This window comes from Pelobates fuscus, chromosome 2 (assembly GCF_036172605.1).
Source record: "Pelobates fuscus isolate aPelFus1 chromosome 2, aPelFus1.pri, whole genome shotgun sequence".
NCBI lineage: Eukaryota > Metazoa > Chordata > Amphibia > Anura > Pelobatidae > Pelobates > Pelobates fuscus.
The window spans coordinates 317,660,458-317,674,662 of NC_086318.1; the positions used below are offsets into that span (position 1 = coordinate 317,660,458).

Here is a 14,205-nt window from a genome sequence, read left to right on the forward strand (position 1 = left end):
ATGAAACTGTTTCAATGCCTACAGAGTCCCTTTAAGTTTGTAATAGATCAGGTGAGCTGGCCTATCATTTCCCTCGACTTAAAGGGACACTCCAGGCACCAAAAAAACTTCCTCTAAATGAAGTTGTTAATAACATAATAATAATAATAATGTACCAGGAGGCCCTTGGAGGCACTCTAACCTCAAGGGGTAAAACCGTTCTCGAATGTTTTAACCCCAAAGTTGCCTGCCGCAGCAATTTCCACTCCCCCCCCCCCGACGGCATCCCCTGAATGTTCAGATTCAGGAAGTGTGGACTGCCGCTAGGCAGGGGAGCTACTAATTTGTTGAGAGTGGTAAGCTGATACTCTCAGCCAATCAGTGACTCCCATACATGCCTTTTCCAAGTCAGTTTAGTGAATGGGGAGTCACTGATTCGTTGTGAGCCTTTGATGTAAGAGTGCCTCCAGGCACCATAACAACTTGATTTAGTATAGTTTTAAGTTGTTTTGGTGTCTGGAGTATCCCTTTAAGTCGAAGGACCATTAGGTAAACATGGGAAAAATTTAGAGACTTGTAATAATCAATTCTTTGCTAAGCAGTAATTACTCTACAGAATACAATCTCCCATTTTTTTTCTTCATATGATGCTCTGGTTTCTTTTTTGTATATTAAAGATGTAGCACAACACCTTCTTAAACGGTTTTATTTTATATTGATATATTTATATAACCATTTACTGAGGTGTTCAAAATTGTGTACAAGAATAAAACACAAAACATTCAGAAAGTTCAGAGATCCAGTATGCTTTATTTACATGCATCACCAATCTGTTTTACAAACTAGATTACAATTTAAAATTGAATACACAAGGCAATACCTACTAACATCAACTGGAGTAAAGCACTGCTTTTCTATTGCAATTAAAAAGGGGAGTTACTTCAAATCAGAATGATGGGTAAAAGTGTAGGATAGTCATGGGGCAGTTTATTTTCATGGGGCAATTATTGTAAATGAAATCTAAATGAACCCTGCATACACTGGACAGTAAATCTGACAACATGTAAACTATAAGAACACTGATTATTTTATCCATTAACAATGCGGAAATAAAATCATTCTGACAACATGACAAATACTTTACACAACGCAGCTTTTTTTCCCCCTAATAATCAGACACATAAATGTTAATCCGTAATCAATGAATTCATTATATTTTGGATACAAGAACTAATGTATAACTTTGCATATTTGCCATTTTAAATTCCTTGAATGAGTGGACAGATTGTTTTTGGCCGTTTTCTCCACCAAGATGCTGTGTATAAAGTGAAACGTGCTGGTAAATGTTTTTGTACTTGGAAAATTGGGAAATTGTAACATGTGAGGTTCTTTTTTCAGAAGATGCCCAAACGAACATGCCTGGAGTTTTATGAGGTGATGACATCACCCTGGCCATGGAAGTGCTGCGGAGGTAAGTGCGTTTTATTATACATGCCTGCGCTGTGCTACTCACTCCAGTTAATGCTTAAGTGAAAGTTTTACTTTTACCAAGTTTTGGTTTTTTTTCAGCATTTTGACTGATACCGGGAGTTTATTAACAAAATAAACGTATGCAGCTATAATAAAAAGTAATGAACAAAAAATATTAAACGCAAAATAGTAATATTGAAAAACAGATAGCCCACCATATTGTTGAAAGTGCATGTATTGCAGGTTGCTGATGAGAGCTTTTATGAAATCCTTTACTTCTGGTTTCAAAGAGGGAATTTAAAAATAAAGCAAAAATACAATTCTGGCCAAAAAAATTATCTGTGGAGCAATGAGCAATTACACTTAGTTGGTTTCTATGGCGATTGCTCCACACGTAGCACTGCCTCAGAATTGCTTTCATGCTTACGGCCCGGTACTGCACTGTGGTCATTTTTGTTCTCTACAAGAACTACATTACTATATAGCCTCCAAACCACTTTTCTTACTGGCTACACATTGATTACATTTACAACATGCAGACAGTAAGATACTGAATTTAACTACTTTTTGTGTAAACTTTTTTTAATTAAAGGTTTACACATTTTACTGCTCCGAATATTTATACTTTATAACGTTTACACTGCATATTATATATACACTTTTTATATATATTTCTTCTTAAAATTAATATGGTAAACAAATATAAAGGAGAATAGATTCTTAGCATTCACCGGAGGAATCTGTGGAATTGTAGGATGCTTTAAACAGCAAAAGGTACAAAAAATATATATACATATCTCTTTCTCTCTTTATACATATATATATATATATATTTATAGGAATACATGAACATTGTTCTAAGGGTGTTCCCAATTACCGGCAGATTAAATGGCAGTCATTTCAAGGTTACAACCTACAGCTTGCTACCAGATAACCCAGCCAACCAAAAACCTGCTATGCAAAGTATTATCAGTTCACGTTAAAAAGAAATCATACTTCAAATTTTAATTTGGACTGGGCTGTTCACTTTAAGTCAGCTTTATTCTCTTTAATTTGGTTGATAAAATTCCTCTGACATTTACATTATTCATTATCAACTGAACTAAAACTGTAGTGAGATGAATGCATATCATCGCTGCAGTGAGACTTGTTTAAATATAGATTAGCGAATTGCAAACAAATTGTAGCCCAATGGCTGCTGAATATCCCTGCTTTAAGAAAAGGAAAAACAAAAACCAACTAAAACGCCCCCCCAAAATCCCAAAACTGCTTTGATAAGAGTAGGTTTTGGTGGATATAAAGTTGGGGGTATCGTTATAGGGGTTGTGGGGAGGTGTAGAGTTTTGTGTCCAATACCGCTTCAGTTATTTTTGTATAGCGGATTCAACTGATTTTAACGGCCAATGAAAGTACAAATATGGCTGAAATAACCACATTTTGTATTTCAGCAAACCTTTGGTTGATTTTGGACAACCTGAATATAAAGACTTCTGTATGAGTTTAAATGTTGTTTCTCTAAACATTGAAAGGGTTAAAATATATAAAACAAGAAAAAAAAATGAAATATACAAAAACAAATTATTTATAAACATACACTGAAATCATCTAATACTGAAATGCGTATAATGTACTGATGAGGAACCTAATGAGTTTTTTTTTCTTACAGGGACACTATAGTCACCAGAAACACTACAGCTTAATGTAGTGGTTCTGGTGTCTATAGCCTGTCCCTGCAGGCATTTTAATGTAAACTCACTCAGATGGCCACTAGAGGTGCTTAATTTGTCACTGCCGCAGAGTATGCAGCACTGACGTTCGCATCTCCACGCTCTGCATGGAGGTGCTGAACTTTCCCCATATTTATGTATTAATTCAATGCATCTCTATGAGGCGATGCGGATTGGTGCAGTGCAGCAGTTTGCTATGCTTCGCAATAGCCTCCTAATGCTTTACTATGGGAAAGCATTGGACTGGCTGAGATCCTCAACTTTGATGATCTCTGGGGGCAGAGTGAGGCGGGCCAGCTACAGCAAGACCAGTGGGAAAAAAGGTAAGTAAACTCACCATAAGTGTCAGGAATACATGTTTGTGTTCCTGATACTATAGTGTTCCTTCAACATTTACTCAAGCAGTATAAAAATGCCAGTGCATGTTTAAACAAAAAAAATATAAAGAAGTGTAATCAGAATGAGTGTGACATTTTTTCCATCCTAATTTAGAACCTCTTATATTCAAATCACTGTTTTTTGGTTTTTTTATAAGGTTTGCTGTCCAACCAAATAATTTCCTATCTTAGAGTTAAAATGAAAACCCAGCATCGAGGGTTGCCTTTGTAAAACCATTTTTTTGTTGTTGTTAATGAATCCCCTTTGCTGCCAGAAAGATCAGCAGGTCATGCCAGTGAAATCAATACTATTTAACGGGTGGTCTCTCAAGCAAAGAAGGGACAAATTATAAGAGCAGAAAAAATTGGGCAGCTGATGATTAAGGGCCATTGCAAGGTGCAGGTCTGCTTATATCAATTTATTCCATGTACAGAGTGCCATTGCTTTATCTAATTTCCATCCTGATCACACAGCTCCTTCTAAAATCCTCCAATATTTTCTTGTGACATATGAACGGGGAAATACAATGAAGCCTGCAATCTTCCTGCTGTTGCTGGAACTTTACACAGTTCTATTGTTCCAAGCAAGCTTAATCCTCATTTTAACTTCTAATAAAGGCAGTCTGTGTGGTGTATATTCAGCAACCATTTGTTCAAATAGCAAGGCTTTTAGGACTGGATTTACAAAACCAATAAGATGATATTAACTGATAAAACAATATAAATCGCGCTGATGGAAATGGAGCCTGCACTATTAAACAGCCAACAGGCTGGGGTAAAGCATAAAACGACCTGTTCCAAGGAAAATCCCACCTTCACGTATCTTTTGAGTAAGGGTTTTTCTTTTTTTAACACCTCTTAAAGCACCATGAGAATGAAATATATGAGCAGCAGCAATGATAAGAAAGACACATAGTGTTTACAGATCACATTAAGTTTAATTTTGCTGCTTTACACTGCAGCCGTTCAAGATTTTTATCATTAAAATTCCAGGAGACGCATTCACTAAACCACATGATACAGAGTGTCCAAGTTTTGTTCACAACCTTGGGCATATTTATTAAGGTGCATAGGTCCAATACATGCCGTTCAAAAAAAAAAAAAGTCTAGGAACAAGAATTTTACTTTAGAACTTGATAGATTACACCCAGAAATGTTGGGTTTTAAGTCAGGGCTGTTCTTTCTTTCTTTGTATATACTTTACTAACTGACAAGTGAATGAAATAAAACGATATATATATTTCTTTAAAGTTTGATATTTACTCTTATTTTTTACAGGCATCATGATTCTCAGGCTAATTATTGGGCATCGTGGCTGACATACACCATATTAAACACAAATATCCCTATTTGTCCTTTATGCTGTGTATTGAAGAACACAAGGTGTGCATTTGGTTTTTCACATGTGTAAAATCGATTGGACTACTCCATTTAGTAAATATGTCTTTTAGCAATCTAAATTGATTTCTGAGAGCATTAATGTGTCTGTGGGCTAATTTTCCCTAGTCCACTGCCTCCATTATGTAGATCTGAATCAATTCACTGTCAAATGCACTGCAAAACTGTGCGTTACAAGGTATTTTGCTACATTGCACTGATGAAAACTTCACAAGACTTTTTACATTTAAATACTGTCAAATGCTACCATATTGGACTTTTTAAAACATCCTCTTTAAAAATATTAGCTTAATTAATAGGCGGCAGATAAAATGTAATACAACTACCTAATTGTAATAAAACTTTAGGTCAACTTTAGGTTCATCTAGGAGTCTTCATTCCTCCTCCAAGCTGTAGATACTGGCCACAACAAACAAGCTGCTTTTAATATAAGAAAAATAGAAATAGAATAATGGATTACCATCCACTTTGACCGAAATAGCATGTGTCTACAACATGCAGATCTCCATGTAAACTTGCAATGTTGCATTAACATATGAGGATGAATTACAATGGGGTGGCCGATACAGTGTCAGTTCTGCAGAAGTAAAACATACAAGGAACACTAGCTACAACAATAGTGGCAATTCCTTCAAATACTTTGGGACGTTCTATGAGGTAGGATCTTTAATCAACACCACCAGATTTCACCAAATAACCCTATCACACACAGTGTTTTCTATGTTCCAATAGGCTAAAATATGGTAGCTAACATACCACATTTAAACCACCTTTCCAATCAGAAACCATCACAGAACACACGAGCTTAAAGAACACAATGTTAATACCTCTTGATTTCCATTAAACCTCTTTCTTTTTTATTTTTTCTTAACTTGTTTTAACAGTGGTCATGTTCATATAATGAATAGCGGGGTCTTGAATACATGGCCTTATCTGCCAAGACATCAAAATGGGGAAATATGGACAGTCAGTGGTTTCATCAGGGTAGGTTATCGAAACACAACATATAATTTGTTCTCTCTTTGTCAGTTTTAATTTATGTATTAAAGACTGTTGAGGTTACCCTTCTCAAAAAGGCAGTTATATGTAGAGACTGCAATTTTGAATATTTAGATCATGAGAAGCACTAAAAAAAAGCAAGACACTACAGAATATATTGTTAGCAATCAGGGTACAGAATGGATCAAATAATCGAAAATAAACTACAACGTGAACTATTTAATGCTATAAAGATTTTTAAAAGTAAAGTTAGAAAAAAAAACTACTTTTAGTGTATTATTGGTCGTGATATTTTGTATCTACATTGCTTACTTAAAAACTGTAATGCTTTGTATTCTTCCTATGAATTTGATATGGACTAAGAGAATTCAATTTAATAGCTCTCTCATGCAAAATATAGCAGCATTCTATATGCAAATAATTGAATCTGTGCTCTGTGCTGAATGGCTATCCAATACGTATGGACTTGCAATCAGCCACTGTGACCTCCTGCGTGTACCTTCTCGTTACCCAGAATTCTCTCAAATCCATATCACATGTAAAGCATTCTGGGATAGATTAGGAATGATCTTAAGCAAGGAGACGGTGGACACAGAATTCACTGGCAACTTCACAGACTGCGAGGGAATATAGTTTATAGGGAATCTACCTATTTACTAGCCATTTAGCTAGCACATGGAATAGATACAATTATCTGCAAGTTAAAACAGTAATCTGTTGTATTGTGCACGACGAAGACCCTTAAAAAATACTTAATACTATTTTGCATTTTTTAAATTAATCTCCATATCAAGGCAATTTTGTTGTTGTTGTTATCATGTTATTCCCAGACAAATAGAATTCTTTAGTTTTCAAAAAAAAAGTTGCAGGACGCGAAGATAAAACTAAAACTTAGAACTATTTCCTTGACATCCTCGCGTGAGTTATGAGCATGGCTGCTCTGAAGTTCATTGGACTGCTATCAGTATTTTCTATTGAGAAATAATTACAATAAAATATCTGACAGATGGTAGATTAAAGCAGACAAGTGCATTTTACATGTTGAAAGTTAACAAACAGATTCACTTTACAAAGAGAGGAGATTCTCTATATGCACCAATCAATTCACAGTTTACAATGTCAGAAACAAGCTACCACACACCTCTGTGTACTCTAGAAAAATAAACAAAATAAAAAAAAAAGATAGGGGTTGATTGACTTTGCTTTGGTAAAAGGAATCACTATGGCTACACCCCAAACACGGTGGGCCCAACATGCTCTTAATTCATAATTAAATGACCATACATGGAAAACACTATAAACTAAAATAGCTAAAGCCTGCCTACTGCTACGATTAAAGTATGGTGCTGAAGTTAAAAAAAAATGCTGCTCTTAATAGTTAATTTACTCATCAGATCAAAAATTTGATTAGTACAGGAGTTAAAAAAAAAAATTAGAACCTTTACCTCCACTGTTGTGATCATGTCTGATCCACGATGATTTCAGTGGACGTGGCCATCAAAGACATAAATAAGAGAATAGCTAGACCTGTAATAACTGACCTGTTAGGTTACTAGACCTGCTATGCCATCACTAAACTTGGGATTTGTATTCTTTTACCCGACATTCAACCACAAGCTAAATAACAACGCAGATTTTTTTTTGTGTAAACACTAGGCCAAGATATAAATGATCAAACACAAGCCTATTTTCTTTCTTTCTGTTAAAATGTGCTACATATCTCATTTACTGTGTGCACTGGTATTTTGAGACAAGCATGCCGCTTTAAGAAATGAGCCATAATCTACAGGGACACTTGACTGGAGGTGGTGCTCAAATAAAATCTATCACAAATAAAGGCACATACGTGTGTGATGATTACAGTACACATGAAAAATTCCCAGCAGACTTGATGCAGTGAGATTTTAGATTCTCCAAATGTCGGGGTGAATATGGGATCTGGAAGAAACTCAGTAGTTGTCATTGGTTGAAATTAGTATTAAATGGGGAGAGATGGGGGGAACAAGTACACAATTCCATGGTAATTAGGTCACCATGGGAACACATGCTCTAAAACCTTTGGATGAAATGCTAACTTGCTTTATGTTTTTTTTTTTTCTTTTTCCTAACACCCATGCATAATGATTCATCTCTGTACATAACAAAATATATTTATATATTTATATTCATAATGCCATAAATGCAAAAGGGAAAAAAGTCTTCATATAGCACTGTCAAGAAATACAGTAGTTATACATCTGTAAATTCAAAGTTTCTGTACTTCATACCAAATTGCAATGATGTACCATTTGTGTTGTGTTTTTTATTTTTTTACACCTTGCCTTCTTTTCCCACGGCCTACACGCAATTCATACACACGAAATAAAAAGAGGGGAGAAATATCCCGCTGTCCATGCCCCCCCAATCCCTCCTAAAATAAACAAGCCCATCCAAAACAAACTCAGACATGCTAATGTATACTTTGGAAGGGTCTTTACAACAACACGGTGCTTTCTTAATGAAACGTCAATGTTCATTCACCCATTCGTACTCTACTGGCATAGGTTAATGAAAATTAATGTATGACCATTCTGCCACTCATATCTGGCTTTCCACTTGCACTATGGGTCATTCTAAGATGTAAGTGGGCAATGGAAGACACGTGTAGTGCCAGTGTGCCAGTGCATGTACAAACACATCTGTACAAGAAATTTAGCTGTGGGTGGTAGACACACACACACACAGCATTGTTTAAAAGCCTACACTGTCTGGCAAATGCTTGTCTTTATAAACCCTTTGCGAACATGTAAAAAAACTAAACAAAAACAACAAACTAACTTGAAACTGCATAAAACTATAGTAGTAAGGGGGAAAAAAAAGACTAAAAACTCCACTGTTCATATAAGTAAAATACAGCAGTATACATCTGAATGGGGGTGACAGGAAGTAGTACCATGTCAGCAACACATTTATCCCTGAATTGCCTCATCTTTTCATAAAAATACATGTAGGTTTCAAACGGAAATGAAAATGTAAAAAATGTTAAAGTAAAGCCTTTTTTTTTCATGGGAAATGGTGTTTTCTAACAGAAAGGGATGTGGAAGAAGAATGTTAACATCGAGTCATCATTTAGCTTATCTGAATGCATGTACTGATGGAGAATAATAACCAAGAGGAGAGGGGACAGAACATAACCCAACACAAAAATGTATACAATCCTCAAAGGGATTAAAAGGAAAACGATATCACTTTTCTTTTTTTCCGAGTGCCAAACTTGTCTTGGTATCCCTCTGGTGCTTAATGAGTTAAAGATATTAATACCATATTGAATATTAAGAGCTGGTGGGGAAGAATTTACCACCTGGGACATTTGGGCCAAACTGCACTGTAAAAGGTGACATTGTGTTCAAGAGACCATGATATTGAGATCTCCACGTTGGGTGACTTCACCATCCCATGCAGAAGATTTTGCATACTTGAAAAAGGAGCTTGAAGGAAGGAAAACAAAAACCAAACCAATAAATGATAATAAAATCCTGGAAGGACTTTTACATATGGAGAAAGGGTCTGCTTCTAACAGTCTTTGAAAGCTGAAGAAAGTGGTGCAGTTTCATGAAAAGGTCATAAGTTGTAAACAATGTCACTGCCCGCTTGCTGACAGCAGTTTTGGCAAAGGGTTTCAATTTTAGGCTCTCTTGTCAGTTCCTGGGCCTGAAAAACAAAAGATAAAAAGAGACGTTAAAAATTTCCTTTAAACCTGGGATACCTGGGAAATTCTGGGATAATTGGGAAAGCACAACAAATAAAATAGGTTGAAATGTCATTAAGGTTGAATACATGGAACTTATTTCACTGGATAGGCTGTCTTCTTATTCTTTATTGTTTCTTCTACTTAAATAATTAGATTTGATCACATTTAACTGATAAATACCCTTTATAGATTTCATCAATATGTCAACCCAAACCAAATGTTATTTTTTATAAAAATACCAACACAACGTGATAAAAACATTAAAACTAATATCATAAAACAATGCAAAAAGGGTACCAAAACCCCCTTTACCCTCCCTACACCATCCTAGCCTAATCTTTCTTCTCCTTTCACTAATAGTCATATAAATAATTTGTCTCCACCTTCTGCATGTAGACACTGAACTTTCCTCATTGTGATGCAATTATTCAATGCATCTCTATGAGGAGATCTTGATTGGCCAGGGCTGTGTTTGGCTTGTGCTGGCTCTGCCCCTGATCTGTCTCCTTGACAGTGTCAGCCAATCCTATGTGAAAGCATTATGATTGGCTCACACCACCACTTCTGATAATGTCAGCAGGCTGGGGCAGGTCAGAGGCAGACAGGGGCAGAGCTAGCAGCTGCAGACTTGAATACAAGTAAGACTTTACTATATTTTGGGAGGCAAGAGGGAACCAGGGAGGCTACATGGTGGTTTTAACACTATATGTTCAGGAATACATGTTTGTGTTCCTGACCCTATAGTGCTCCTTTAATAATTACCACCAACATTTCAATTCATGTTTCTATTACAAAACTGGCTTCTTCTTTTTTCCCTTGCATAAATGTATTATATGTGTGTGTGTACTTTGTAATTGAATGGGGAAGAATCATAGAATTGTTGCAATTATAAAATTGGGAAAACATTTAAAAAATGAACTATACCCATAGAAACTAGTGGAACAGACAGAAAGTTTACACTGTACACGTTCCTATGGTGTTTGCTATAATTTTAGAACTTTGTACCCCTTTTCATTTTGTGACATATAAATCTCTACTCTCTGTCGCGAACACTATAAGTGAGGTCATTGTCAATTGTTTTAATAGCAGAAACCGCTATAGAACTTTCAGAGTCCACAGCGAGAAATATTGAAAATTATACCAGTAACAAATTTGAATTAATGTTGTCTGCCCACAAGAAATACATATATTTGTGACATTAAAGTACATTTACAATAAATAACTGCTGCCGAGTGCTAAATGCTCAAGTTTAAAGCTTGTGATATTTGAATATACACAGGGTATGTTCACAAAGTATATAATATGAACACCCACCCACACATATTGTATAATTACTTTAATTGGTTACATCATGACCTAACGTTATCAACTAAAATGTATCAGCAGTAATAAATGTTACTATAGCTAGGAATTTCTAAGTGGTTCTGTTACCATAAGTTGCACTTTAGCACATAATTAGCACATTAGCATTCTGCCAATGAACATGCACAGGACAGTGTAAGTGCATGATCCCCTATTACCATGCACCATTAACACTTTAGCGTCTGGAATGACTCTTAAAGGGATACTCAAAGCACCAAAACAACTTTACCTTAAAAGAACACTATAGTGTCAGGAACACAAACATGTATTGCCAACACCATAGTGGTAAAATAACTGCTTAGCTCCCTGACTCCATGCCTTTCTTTGAAAGGGTGATTTTAGTCACCTTTTTTCCCATGCCACACTGGTGTAGTTGAGATCATCACACTTGATGATCTCAGCCAATCTAATGCTCTCCCATAGGAAAGTATTGGGAGGCAATTGTGCATGCGCGGCAAAATGCAGCTCGTGCTACACCAGTCAGCATCTCCTCATAGAGATGCATTCAATCAATGCATCTCTATGGGGAACGTTCAGCATCTTCATGCACAGCGTGATGCCCCCTACATGTGATGGCCACATAGAGATGCATTTTCTCTGAAAATGCAGTGTTTACATTAAAAATAGACAACCACATTAAGCTGTAGCTGTTCTGGTGACTGTAGTCACTCTTCAATGAAGCAGCGTTGGTGTATAGATCATGCTCCGACAGTTTCACTGCTCAATTCTAACATTCAGGTGCTACATTTACTTTGTTTATGCAGCCCTAGCTACTCCTTCCTGGCGGTGAGTGACACAGCATCTGTAAAAAGAAAAAGGGTTTCTTTTTTTGAAGTACAGTGTGTTTAATGTAGAAGTTTTTGTCTCCTGCTCTGTTAATTGAATTTTAATCACACACATGGGGCTGCTGCAGGATCTACCAAGAAAGCAACAGAGCAGGAGAGAATAAATCCTAAATTGAATACTGTGCTAAAAATGTGGGCTCTTAGGAAGGCTGCCATGGGAGGTGTGGCTAGGGCTGCATAAACAAGCTGATTTAACTACTAATATTAGAGAATTAAGAGGCATGATCTATACACCAACACTACTTAATTAAGCTAAAGTATTTTTAGTGCTTAGAGTATCCCTTTAAATAATGCAAGGCACCATATTTAGCAAAGTAAAGCATAAAGAAAAAACAACTTATTGGGGCCATTTATAAAGAGAAATTCTGGGTTATGGTTCGTAACGTTGAGCTGTCACTTCATTTCTATGGTAATTGTTCCACATACAACTTACCGTATTTATCGGCGTATAACACGCACTTTTTTCCCCTGAAAATAGGGGAAAAATCGTGGGTGCGTGTTATACGCCGATATCCCATAATTACTTACCTGTCCTGAAGCGTGGGCCGGCTTCACAGCGCGCACCGCGGTACAGGAACTTTAATTTAAGGTTCCGGTTTCCGGCGGGACTGAAAGGAAGTGTGCGCAATAGTGTGCACACTTCCTTTCAGTCCCGCCGGAAACCGGAACCTTAAATTAAAGTTCCTGTTCCGCGGTGCACGGTGTGAAGCCGGCCCACGCTTCAGGACAGGTAAGTAATTATGGGAGGGGAGGAAAGTACACTATGGGAGGGGAGGGGAGGGGAGGGGGAGGAAAGTACACTATGGGAGGGGAGGGGAGGGGGAGGAAAGTACACTATGGGAGGGGAGGGGGAGGAAAGTACACTATGGGAGGGGAGGGGGAGGAAAGTACACTATGGGAGGGGAGGGGGAGGAAAGTACACTATGGGAGGGGAGGAGGGGAAGTACACTATGGGAGGGGAGGAGGAGGAAAGTACACTATGGGAGGGGAGGGGGAGGAAAGTACACTATGGGAGGGGAGGGGGGAGAATACTATGGGAGGGGAGAGGGGAGAATACTATGGGAGGGGGGGAGAATACTATGGGAGGGGAGGGGGGGAGAATACTATGGGAGGGGAGGGGGGGGAGAATACGAGGGGAGGGGGGGGAGAATACTATGGGAGGGGAGGGGGGAGAATACTATATACTATGGGAGGGGAGGGGGGGAGAATACTATGGGAGGGGAGGGGGGAGAATACTATGGGAGGGGAGGGGGGAGAATACTATGGGAGGGGAGGGGGGAGAATACTATGGGAGGAGGGGGGGAATACTATGGGAGGAGGGGGGAATACTATGGGAGGGGGGAGAATACTATGGAAAGGGGGGACACTATGGGATGAGGGGGGAATACTATGGGATGAGGGGGGGGAATACTATGGGATGAGGGGGGAAATTTCCTGGAATTTCTTTCTAAAAATGAGGTGCGTGTTATACGCCTGTGCGTGTTATACGCCGATAAATACGGTATTTACCGCTGCCTTATTATGCTTCTTGATACACAGGGTATAGAGGGGATGCTTTTGCAGGTGTCAAAAAAGTTTACCAATAAGACTGCAAATAAATGCAACTTAACAAAACTTGTAGTCCAATCCAAATGTTAAATTAACGGAGCACAAAAAGTCTCTATAATGTATTAACTATTTCATTTAGAAAAGGGTGGTCTCCCATGGTAGGAATGGACAACTAGTATTCACCAGGCATGTGCCAATATGAAATGGTTTTCTTACTCAAGCCCTATCTCCTTGGTCACTGGGAAGAGTGTAATGTATGTGCATTTCTGTTTACATAACTTATATTAAAACTGCAGAATTTGTTACTGAGCTATTTTTAAAAATAAAGCATGCCAAGTGTATAATTTGAGTCTCAATGAAAAAGATCCACTGTTCTATTGATTGTACTTCCATGAGGAGTAGTGAAGTGTATATTGTATCCTACGAAAATCTTACAGTAAAAAAAACAACAAAACACAACAAATAAAAAAATACATGGCATACATCATGCTGACACAAAGTATATTCACATAAAATCTCTCTCCTCAATTCTGTACCAGCTGTAAAATAAATAAATACATGTAGAAAGGCCCAGGAGGGGCGCAATGATGTAACCCTCACATTTGGGATTTGAAAAGGGTGTTGCAGATACAAAATATGGTGAGATGTGCAATATACCCACACATATATACACACACCACACACGTCCCCCTCATGCTGCCAAAACAGCTCTGATGCGTAGGCTCCGAAGATGTCCTGTGGTATCTAGCACCAAGACATTAGCAGTAGTA

At 37.6% G+C, this 14,205-nt stretch overlaps 1 protein-coding gene across 1 annotated transcript in view; it reads right to left on the reverse strand.

Annotated features, from left to right (window-relative positions):
- Positions 1-6,869: 6,869 nt before the first annotated feature.
- FOXO3 (forkhead box O3) overlaps positions 6,870-14,205 on the reverse strand; it is a 124,537-nt gene continuing 117,201 nt past the window's right edge. Inside the window, exon 3 of the mRNA XM_063443530.1 lies at positions 6,870-9,640. The gene's annotated coding sequence lies outside the window, so the exon portion shown is untranslated. The remainder of the gene's footprint in view (positions 9,641-14,205) is intronic.